General features: G+C 38.9%; 1 pseudogene; it reads left to right on the forward strand.

The window, feature by feature from the left end:
- Nucleotides 1–396: 396 nt before the first annotated feature.
- LOC102440835 overlaps nucleotides 397–12,269 on the forward strand; it is a 170,331-nt pseudogene continuing 158,458 nt past the window's right edge.

Raw genomic sequence — 12,269 nt, forward strand, 5'->3', positions numbered from 1 at the left:
CAGTTGCATCAAGTTATATAGGAGATCTAGCTAAAATAATTAATGAAGTGACTTCACTAAACAACAGAATTTCGCTGTAGATGAAACAGCCTTATCTTGGATGAAGATACCATGTAGGACTTTCATAGGAAGAGAATAGAAGTCAATGCCTGACTTCGAAGCTTCAAAGGACAGGCTGACTCTCTTTTCAGGGATTAATGCAACTAGTGATTTTAAATTGTAGCCAATACTCATTTACCATTTTGAAATTCAATCCTAGGTTCCTTAAGAATTATGCTAAATCTATTCTGCATGTGCTCTATAAATAGCACAAAGCCTGGGTAACAGCACATCTATTTAAAACGTGGTTTACTTAATATTTTAAGCCCAATCTTGGAGCTCTACTACTCAGGAAAAATGATTCCTTTCAAAATATCGCTGCTCATTGACAATGCACCTGGCAACCCAAAAGCTCTGGTGGAGATGTGCAATGAGATTAATGCTGTTTTCATGTCTGCTAACACAACATCCACTCTGCAGCCCATGGATCAAGGTATAATTTCAACTTTTAAATCTTATTATTTAAGATTTACAGTTTGTAAGTCTGTACCTGCCATAAACAGTGATCCCTCTAATGGATCTGGCAAAGTAAATTGAAAACCTCTGAAGAAGATTCACCATTCTAGATGCCATTAAGAACATTCATTATTCATGGGAAGAAGTTACAGTTTGGAAGAAGTTGATTCTACCCATTATGGATAACTTTGAGGGGTTCAAGACATCAGTGGGAGAAGTTATTGGAAATATGATTAAAAAAGAACTAAAATTAGAAGTGTAGCCTGAAATGTGACTGAATTGCTGTGATCCTTTGATAAAACTTTAATGGATGAGGAGTTGCTTTTTATGTATGAGCCCAAAAAAATGGTTTACTGAGATGGAATCTTCTCATGAAAATGTGGTGAGGATTGTTTAAATGACAAAAAAGATTGAGAATAATTACATAAACTTAGTTGGTACAGCAGCAACAGGGTTTGAGAAGACTGACTCTGATTTTGAAAAAAATTCTACTGTGGATGAAATGCTATCAAACAGCAGTGCACACTACAGAAAAATTGTTCATGAAATGAATCTATGTGGCAAAGTTTATTGCTGTCTTATTTTTTATTTTTAAAAGACTTTAATATGTTTTTTATTTAATTTTTAGAGAGAGAGAAAGGGAAAGGGATAGAGAGATAGAAACATTGATGAGAAACATCATAGATCGGCTGCCTGCTGGGAATCAACTCTGACCGAGGCATGTGCCTTGACAGGCATCCATCCAGTGACCTCTTGGTTCATGGGTCGCCACTCAACCACAGAGCCACACTGGCCAGGCTGTTGTCTTATTTTAAAAAAACTTACCACAGACATTCCAACCTTCAGCAACCACCACTGTGATCAATCAGCCGTCAAGAACTTTGAGGTAAGACTCTCCACCAGTAATTTTTTCTCTCACAGAAATAGATGTTCAAGACTACGTATTTAATTTATTTTTTAAATATATTTTTATTGATTTCATAGAGGAAGGGAGAGGGGAGAAAGATAGAATCATCAATGATGAGAGAGATTTATTGATTGGCTGCCTCCTGCTCATGCCCTACTGGGGATCGAGCCCGAAACCCCAGCATGTGCCCTTGGCCAGAATTGAACCCAGGACCCTTCAGTCCACAGGCCGAAGCTCTATCCACTGAGCCAAACCAGCTAGGGCTGGACTACTTATTTTATTTTAAAGATAAATTTTTATTGTGTTCAAATCACCATATAGCTTTTTTGTTTTCTATTTATGTCATCTGTACTTTGTTCCTTTATCACTTTGACTTCTTTTGGAGTAATTATGTATTTTTTTATAGAATTACATTTTAATCATCATTATTGGCTTGTTAACTATTTATTTAATTTAGTGGTTACTGTAAAGATGACTTACATTATGCATCTTTGACTTATGAGTCTACCTTAAATAATATTATATCACTTTACATATATAACATTGTATAATAATGTTCTTTTATTTCCTTCATTGAGTAACTTGTTTGTAGTGGGAGAGTAAGTCCCAAGAAGTTACTACTTCATGAAGAAGCAGATGTCCTCATTTTTTTTAATTATGGCCTCTCGTTCAAAACAATTTTAAAATGTTACCTATCATTTTTGTTAATGTTCATTCCTAAATCTATTGTTTCAGAGACTATCATTAATACTTTTTAACTGAAATGAATACATAAGCTCTTATTTTAAGAAAATTATCAATAATCCGGAAGTTTTTAAATGAAAATCAAAGGTCCATTAAGTATTATATAAAATGATAGTGAGATAATTTCCCAATATTAGAGAATTTAGTGTTCTGTAATTATTTTATTTGCATTTTATTCTAGAAATCACATACTTTAATGTCATTGAGAATTTGGAGGTGTGAACTTGATATCCCCAAAGGGACATAGAGATATGCACCTTGTATATATATTGTCTTGCAGTTGATGATTCCTAAATTACTAAAACAAGGAAAACCAACTATTTCAATTCTGTTAACCTCTCATATAATTTAACTACATTAAAGAATGAGCATCAGGTTTTTAAAACTAGGAAAAACATACTATTTGAATGTTGTTTGCCTGATATGAAAGAAACAGTTTTTGTTAAAATTATGTAAAATTGCAACACTAAATGATGATAATCTAGGGACTTCTCAATAGACTTAATAATGCTTCATTTAATAGTCACTATGTGTTGGGCATATTTGCCTATTAAAAACTCCAGACATTGTCATCATTCAGTATCAAGTACATATATTTTGCTTCATCCTGTTCAGTGATTTCTCAGCTGTATCCTTAAAATTATTGTGCAGAAAGAAATACAGAAAAAGAAACTTTGAATATGCCACAATCCCAGTTAGGAGCTTTGATTTATGTACTTGCGGTAGAGTGGCTAATTGTAGAAAGGTTGTTAATAGTTGGGGTTAATAGCAATGATTTTTTTTATGTATACACTAAATAAATTAACTCAATTCTATACAATATTTGAAAGGTATATAACAAAAGACCAATACACACATGTGTAAAGAATTCATATACATAAAAAACAATGTTGAACAAACAGAAATTGAACAAAGAAGAGAAATTTTACAATAGAAAAATGTAAATTGCATAACTTTATGATGATGGTTCATCAAAGAAATATAAATTAAAATAATAAGTAATATCAGTTTTCCTTCAGATCAATAAAATTTTAAAAGCCATTATATATTATCAAATATATGGGAAAATGGTTATTCTCACTCACTGTGATTAAAAATAATTTGTTGTGGTCTCTTTAAGGCCAAATTGGCATTATAAAGCCAAGTGAGAAATTAAATTCTGCGTTCCTTGGATGTTTTGTCTGGAGGAAAAAAATATCAGATAAAAATGAGATGACAACAGAGACTATGAGTAAGCTATTAAATTAAGGTTGACCAGCATTTTGTTAGAAGAGAAAAATATTTAAAAAATCAAAGTTAGAGCCTTGGCCATGTGGCTCAGTTGCTTGGGCATTGTCCCAAGCACTGAAAGGTTGCTGGTTTGATTCCTGGTCAGGACACATGCCTGGGTTGTGGGTTCAATCCCCAGTAGGGGACATGCAGGAGGCAGCTGAATCAATTTTTCACACCGATGTTTCCCTCTCTTTCTCAAAACCAATAAAAAATATTTTTTAGAACTATAAAAAAATCAAAGTTTGAGCATGTAGAATTTCTGTTACTGAATTTCTAGATATAAATGGTATCCAACAATCGCACTTTGGAGCCAGCTCTGGAAACGGCTACTGTTGCTGTAGTTAGATAAATAGTGATGAGAAGGAAGCAAAGGGAATCAGACATTGTCGAGCCTAATGGGCTGGAAGCTAAATCCAACACTGAGCCTGCTTGTTTACCCAGGAAGCTACAGCTTCACACACACAAGCAATCACAGCATTGCCCCACCAAGGATTATATCCCCTCCTTCCCCCTCCAGAACTGGATTGTGTAGGGGAACAAAGGGAGATGAGCACATGCACAACAGAAATCAGGATGGCGCAAGAAAGATGCTTGACCATAGAAGCCTGTCAGTCTAACCTGGGAAAGGGATCATTGGCTAGGGAGTGGGCCCATCAGAAGCCTGTGAAAGCTTGGGAAGTTGACCGGTTATTTTGAAAAAGCTCCAAGTCATAAACCAAAGGGAAGAAAGAAATAGCCCTCTCTCTTTTGCTCGCCCCATTCATTCACCGTCCTCTGGCCCAGGAATATGCTACCATGTGGGTCTAAGTCACCTGGGGCCTGCAAAGGACTAAGCTTAAATATGAAACAAAAACTCTGGACACTGGCTGTTGTTTTGGCCTTAAAACAAGATTAGCTTTTTCTGCATTGCAAATAAATCTCGCCACACCACAATCTCCCCATGTGTGGATGCTTGGAATGCTTTTCTCATCATCCCAATGAAGGGCCTGATTTCCACCTACCTGGGCTTTTATCCTCCACTCCATCTCTTCCTACCCGATTAGCCTTGCTCATACAACTTAACACGTCTGCACTGCTTTATCTTTTTCTATAAAATGGCCATAATCATAGTACCTTATTCTTATGGTTATTGTAAAGATCAAATGGGACACAAAATACTTCACATAAGGCTTGACATAATGAGCACTAACTACGTGTTACTATTATTGCTGAAAAATGTATAGTATAAACAGAATGTTTCTATGAAAAATAATTTTCATTCATATATAACATTTATGTAGTACATTAAGGAATGTCTGGAAGGATAGGCCCCAAATTGTAAACATTAGCTAGATATAGAAAGAGGAGAAGGAGTGAAATTACTATTTAAAAACATGATTTGCTCACTTCTATATAATGAGAATATATTCATATATAATTTGTTCAATTAAGAAAAAAGATTAACCCAGCATTCCTGAGTACTCCCACTGCTCTTTCCTTTAAGTTTTCTTATGCCCAGATTGCTTTTGATTGGGTCATGAACCTCAGCTCTTATTATGTGCCTTACACTTTGTTTGATAGTTATGTTTATACTTTATTATCCAGTTCTTATCTTTTCCTCACTACATAATTTTGGGCAAGATGTTCTTGAAATTACTTATCCTAGGGTGATCAACTAGTTCTGGTTTACCCAGGACTTACCTGGTATTAGCACTGAAAGTTTGGTGACCCTATACCTGTCCCTTCCGTTAGTATCTGCATTTCTAATAGCCTTGGGTCAAGGATGATAGTAATGCTACATTTGCAAAAATACTTTTTTATATTAAATACATATTCTTCTTTGGAGACAATCTCTATTTCTTCTCTTGCTATTTTATAGTATATATCATGACACACTCTGCATCAGTTGGCAGCACAGAAAAATATGTGTCTTACTCTCCTCTAGGAGTTCATAAATAAATCCAAGATTTCAAAGTGGGGTATCCTGGCAGATACATTTATAAAATTACTATTTACTGTGTGTTTGTGTGCATGGATTGCAGCTAGAATGACCCCGTGGACCAGTGATAATAATAGAAAGAAGAAAAATGTCCTGCCAAGTAGAAATAATATATTTTGCAAAAATGGCTTTTAGGAAATATTCACTTCTGCCTAATTTACTCAGCTGTAGAATGCTTTGACCCAAATTTGGCCCCCAGAAAGCGAAAAATCTCCATTTGTGTTCCCTGACTGCTTCTAAAGATAAAATGCCAGGTGAAAATGAGGTGACGGGAGAATATCTAAGTACATTTTTCAATGAAGAATGCTTGACATCCTGTTTAGTAAGAAGGAGAAATGTGTTGTTCTTATTTTTTTTTAGCTTTCAGTTATGTTCATTCTTTGAATAAATTCTCAATAGTGTTCACTATTTTCTTGACTTGTGCTAGATACTAAAGTTGCAACAATAAAGTATGATTAAAGGGGGATTAAACTGAAAGAAAGAAAGAAAAGGAAAGAAAGAAAGAAAGAAAGAAAGAAAGAGAGAGAGAGAGAGAGAGAGAGAGAGAGAGAGAGAGAGAGAGAAAGAAAGAAAGAAAGAAAGAAAGAAAGAAAGAAAGAAAGAAAGAAAGAAAGAAAGAAAGAAAGAAAGAAAGAAAGAGAGAAAAAATTTAGGCATAGATACAGACCACAGTATGGTGATTGCCAGAGGAATGGGGGATGGGGGAGCTGGAAGAGGGCAAAGGTTGGGAAGGGTGTTGGAAAGAGACCTGATTTTGAGTAGTGAGTGCACCATACAACATGCAGATGACATGTTATGGAATTGTACACTTGAAACCTGTATAGTTTTATTAAACATTGTCACCCCAATAACTTTAAAAAAAGGTATTTAGAAATGTACAAAAAAATGGTTCCTGACTCTAAAATACCCAAGGTCTAGTGGGGGAGACAGATTTTTAACAAGAAGTGATAATGCCTTGTGGCAAGTGTGCAGATATGCCAAAATACAGGCTTTGTTTCACAGCTCATTAGAGGGACATCAAATTTAAACTCCACCTTACCAGTCTTCAGAACAGAATATTTGGGATAGAAAAGATTTTTAATAATTTTATCAGTCTGGGTTAATGAGGAAGGGGCTCACATAATTATTCAGGCTGAGGAGACTAAGATCTCCAAGTGGTAAGCCTGAGGCCCAGGAGAGCTGATGCTGTAGTTCCAATACAAGTCTGAGTTCAAAGGCAGTATATGACCAATGTCCCAGTTCAAAAACAGAGAGGAAGAATTTTTTTTATCCAATCTTTTAATTATTCTGGTCTTCAATGGATTAGATAAAGCCCACTTACATCGGGGAAGGCAATTAGAATGTTAATCTCATCCAGAAAACCCTCAGACACACACAGACATGGTTTAACCAAATATCTGGGCACTCTGTGGCCCTGGTCACACTGAGACATAAATTAACACTCCCAATAACCATATGGCTCAGATACCTTGTTCAGGGTTTCTACTCCTGGTCTAGGCCTGGTACATGGAAATACAGGACAAGTTTGTTCTTAGTGTTATGTCCTGTGTGGGCACAAGGGTCCACAGATTCTCCTTTAGTGCTCACTCAGAGCTTGCCTCTCTGATACAGCCCATGTTATTGACCAAGGTGATGTTTTCTATCCTCATCAAATCATAAGTTCTAATTCCTCAGGACCTGGTTTTCTGAGTAAAACTAAACATCTAATCCATTTCTTGCATATTACAAGAACTGAGGGTTCTTTCAATATATATTAATAAAAGACAGCATGCAAATTGACCATACCTTCGTTATGCCTTAAGCCACACTCACCAGCCAACCAGAGCGACTATGTGCAAATTAACCCAACCAAGATGGCCGCTGGCAGCCACGGAGCTGGAGCAAGCAGGGGGCTTGCTTGCTCCAGTGATGGAGGAAGCCAAGCTTCCCCGCCTGCCGCAGCCAGCTCTGAGCTCCACTGAAAGCAACAAAGTTTCAATTATAGAAGGTAAACAAATCCCAGATGCCTGCTTTCAGCGGGCCATGGCCACGGAGCTGGAGCGAGCAGGGGTGGGTTGCCCCTGGCGATGGAGGAAGCCAAGCTTTCCGCAGGCCTCCACTAAAGGCAACAAAGTTTCAATTATAGAAGGTAAATAAATCCCAGAATAAAGAAAAAAAAAAGGAGAGGCTGGGAGCTTACGTCATCAGGGGGCTTAGCCAGGCTGGCCAGGCACCCCAGTGGGGACCCCCCACCCTAAAGGGCGTGTGGCCAGCCTGAAAACAGCCATCAGCCCCTCACCCAGGCTGGCCAAACCTCCATGGGGTGAGGGTCCCCACTGGGGTTGACATCCTCCACGGAGTCCCACAATGCAAGAAGGCATAGGCCGGGCTGAGGGACCCCCCGAGTGCACAAATTTTTGTGCACTGGGCCTCTAATATATATATATTTATACAGACACACACACACACACACACACACACACATACACACACACACATACACACACACTGGAGGCCTGATGCACAAAATTCATGCAAGAGTAGGCCTTCCTTCCCCTGGCTGCCAATACTGGCTTCCCTCTGGCACCCAGGACCTGGGACCGGGCTTCCCTCTGATCGCCGGCAGGCACCCAGGACCCGGGCATCCCTCACAGCCCAGGCTTTGTCTGGAAAGTTGTCCAGAAGAATGTCCAGAAGGACGTCCAATCTAAATAGCATATTAAACTTTTATTATTATAGACTAGAGGCCCAGTGCACAAAATTCGTGCACTGGGGTGGGGGGGTCCTTCAGCCCAGCCTGCACCCTCTCCAATCTGGGACATCCCTCTCACAATCCAGGACTGCTGGCTCCCAAACACTCGCCTGCCTGCCTGCCTGATTGCCCCTAACTCCTTCTGCATGCCAGCCTGATCAACCCCTAACTACTCCCTGCCAGCCTAACTGCTCCCCTGCTGTCCCGGTCACCCCTAACTGCCCTCCCTTGCCAGCCTGGTCACCCCCAACTGCTCTCCCCTGTGTGGGGCACGGCCAGAGTGTTTTGGACAGGTTCAAGCCTTGGACTACTGAGAGGGCACAGTCCTCCATTGCCACATGCAAGTCCCAGCTTGGATGGCAGAGCCCTCCCAGCACAATTATTGCCAACAGTATAGTTGTAACTTGAGCCTGTGATCTGAACACGTGGCCCCACGTGCCTGAGTGATAGAGTTCAGGTGCATGTAGTGGAGTGGGATTGAAACTAATGAGAATGTTGTAAACAACTTAATCACGCCCTGACTTTGCCTCGTGGCATCTGCTATAAAATAAAGACATGGCTTGTGGGCATGGTCGCTGTCTCTCTCCATCAGAGGAGCAGCGTCCCACTGAGACCCAGCTTTCGTTCTCATGTCTGTCTTTTCTTAATCCTTTCATCACCCCCACTCGGGATCACCCTTGGCCGTGCCGGTGGGCACACCCTGCCAGCCTGATTGCCCCTAACTGCCCTCCCCTGCTAGCCTGGTCGCCCCAACTGCCCTCCCCTGCTGGCCTGGTCACCCCCAACTGCCCTCCTCTGCTGGCTTAGTCACCCCCAACTGCCCTCCCCTGCCGGCCATCTTGTGGCAGCCATCTTTTGTCCACATGGGAGCAGCCATCTTGTGTGCTGGAGTGATGGTCATTTTGCATATTAGTCTTTTATTAGTTATATTTCCTGGTCCCTGTGTCTAGTAGTTTGATGTATGTTTGATAGACCTTTCAAGTATCTTTCAAAGATTACCACTGGCATATACAGTTAGCGCTAATGACAAATTTATGGGATTTGTACGTAATTCTTGCTAAGAAAATGTTGGGTTCATATACATTAACATTTCAGCATTTCTGCTCTAAGTCTTACTATGTTTTCTCTACCCTCAAGATCAATTAATTTCTTTCTTTATGTGTAATTATCAATATTTTTCTACCAGCCAACTTAGCGATCAATGATTTCTACCATCTGTCATAAAGATTCAATATGAACAGAGCTGAACCCTACTGAGATTCAGACATGTCCCGGCACTCCAGAAAACCTTATGTTATGGGCCTAGCAGAAATGGAAACTGAGAAGATTGTTCTTCCTGTTTGGAAGAATGGAGATGACTGGTAGAACTGTGACAATAGGGCCACATATGAGATGCCTTCTAGGAACTTCAAGTAAAACTTGAGGAAGTGTCTCTGCCAGGACTGAGGAATCTGGAGCAGTAAAGTTGTGGAGGAAGTACAATAAAATCAATGTACTATTGTCCAAATTTCAGGCTCAATCCAGTAAGGGGCATGCAAGAGGTAGCCGATCAATGATTCTCTTTCTTTCCCCCCTCCCTTCCTCTCTGAAGTCAATAAAAATATATATTTTTTTAAAAATCAATGTATTTTTTAGTTTAAATTCTTTATTGTTTAGAGTATCACATAAGTCACCTTTTTCCCCATTGACCTCTCCCCAGCCATTCCCACCCCCAGCACATGCTCTCACCCCTCTACTATCTGTGTCCATTAGTTATGCTTATATGCATGCTTACAAGTCCTTTGGTCGATCTCTTACCACCCACCCGACTCCCACCCTTCTTTGCCTTCCCTCTGAAGTTTGACAGTCTGTTAGATGCTTCTCTGTCTCTGGATCTATTTTGGTTCATCAGTTTATGTTGTTCATTATATTCCAGAAATGAGTAAGATCTTGTAATATTTATCTTTTTCTGGATGGCTTATTTCGCTTAGTATAATGCTCTTCAGGTCCATCCATGCTGTTATAAATGGTAAGAATTCTTTCTTTTTTACAGCAGGGTAGTATTCCATTGTGTAGATTTACCACCATTTTTTAATCCACTCATCTGCTGATGGGCACTTAGGCTGTTTCCAAATTTTAGCTATTGTAAGTTGTGCTGCTATGAACATAGTGGTGCATATATCCTTTCTGATTGATATTTCTAGTTTCTTGGGATATATTCCTAGAAGTGGGATCACTGGGTCAAATGGGAGTTCCATTTTTTGTTTTTTGAGGGAACTCCATACTGTCTTCCACAGTGGCTGCACCAGTCTGCATTCCCACCAGCAATGCACAAGGGTTCCTTTTTCTCCACATCCTTGCCAGCACTTGTCATTTGTTGCTTTTTTGAAGATAGCCATTCTGATAGCTGTGAGATGGTACCTCATTCTCATTTTGATTTACATCTCTCAGATGATTCGTGACATTGAGCATATTTTCATATGTCTCTTGGCCTTCTGTATGTCCTCTTTCAAAAAGTGTCCATTTAGGTCCTTTGCCCATTTATTGATTGGATTGTTTATCTTCCTTTTGTTAAGTTGTATGAGCCACTGTACATTTTGGAGAATAAACCCTTATCAATGTATTATTTAAACAGGGCCAGTGGTAGGCAGAATAATGGCCTACTAAAGTACCCACAACTTTATCCCAGAACCTGTAAATATGTTACCTCATATGGCAACTGGGACTTTGCAGATATTATCTTGGATTAAACAGGTGGGCCCAATCTAATCACAAGAGTACTTAAAAGCACAAGACCATTCCTGCTCTAACCAATCAGAGAGAAATGTTAAGGAAGGAGAGAAATCAATGAAATACAAGGTTGCTGTCTTTGAAAATAAAAGAAGGGCTTATTAGCAAAAGAATGAGGAGTCTCTAGAACAGTGGTTTGTACAATGTGGTTTGTGCTAACATCTGTTTTTCTTCTAGGAGTTTGAAATTTTATTATGTGCTAGGACAGCTCCCAATGAAATTTTGGGGTAGTGACTCTCTAATAAGTTTTCCTGGGAACAAACATTGTGCACATATCAATTGTTTTTTTCATGCTGGAGAAAGAGCAAACTCAATATACTCCATCACTGAAAGGATAGAAAATCAGGACCTGATCATAAATTTCTTCCCACGCCACCTGTGTCTTTTTTTCTCCATTGATCTGTTGTGTTTCCTTTATTGTAATAAACTTTAGCCAAGAGTAAAACTATAGGCTGAGTCCTCTCAGCCCTTCCAGCAAGTCCTGAATGAGTGGGTGATCTTGAGGACCCATTACGATTAGCTTATACATATATGTGTGTGCATGCATAATCAAACTGAATTAAATCATGTATGCAAACTACTATATATAGTTGATCACTTTGTCAGAGCTTTTCAGACACTAATATTCACTAATGCATTAGGTCACTGAATGGCATCTTCGACTAACACCATGTAGACGAGTTCAGTTTCTCAATAAGTTTTATTTTTGGTGAGAAGAATAATTTGAAAAATTATTTAAGTGATATAATGAATACAGGTTAGGCACTGACAAGATGCCATGCACTGTGCTACATAGTCTGGGAAGGTGGAAAAAATCATTTAAGACTATTATAAATAATTGAATAGCCGAAATAGAGGTATATATGTACACATGTATAAAGATAGTGGATTTAAATCATGTTGACATTTAAATTCTATCTAAAAATCATAGAGAGAAGGAAAGAAATATTTAAACAGTAGAGATAACATACATCTTTGCATTCAGTGAACATTTGCCTTCAGGTACAAGGAAGATGACATGGATCTGCTCTTTCTAAGTTGTTCTCTCTACTCATGGTCCCTTATGGTACAAACATCTCACCCTGCTGAATATCACTTTATGATTTACATATAAATCATAGCCCCTAAACATAAACCAGCTTCTTCAGCTGGTACCAAATTAAAGCAATTATTTCAGGGTAAGTTTTATCTCTATGTTATTGTCTCCATATACTAGTATGATGACATATAAACTTACTGTTCAATACATGTCTGTAAAAACCCACCCCTCACAGGGCCCCTGAATTCCTACAACTTCCTTTCTGGTTGCCAGA

Source organism: Myotis lucifugus, unplaced genomic scaffold (assembly GCF_000147115.1).
Source record: "Myotis lucifugus unplaced genomic scaffold, Myoluc2.0 scaffold_237, whole genome shotgun sequence".
Taxonomy (NCBI): domain Eukaryota; kingdom Metazoa; phylum Chordata; class Mammalia; order Chiroptera; family Vespertilionidae; genus Myotis; species Myotis lucifugus.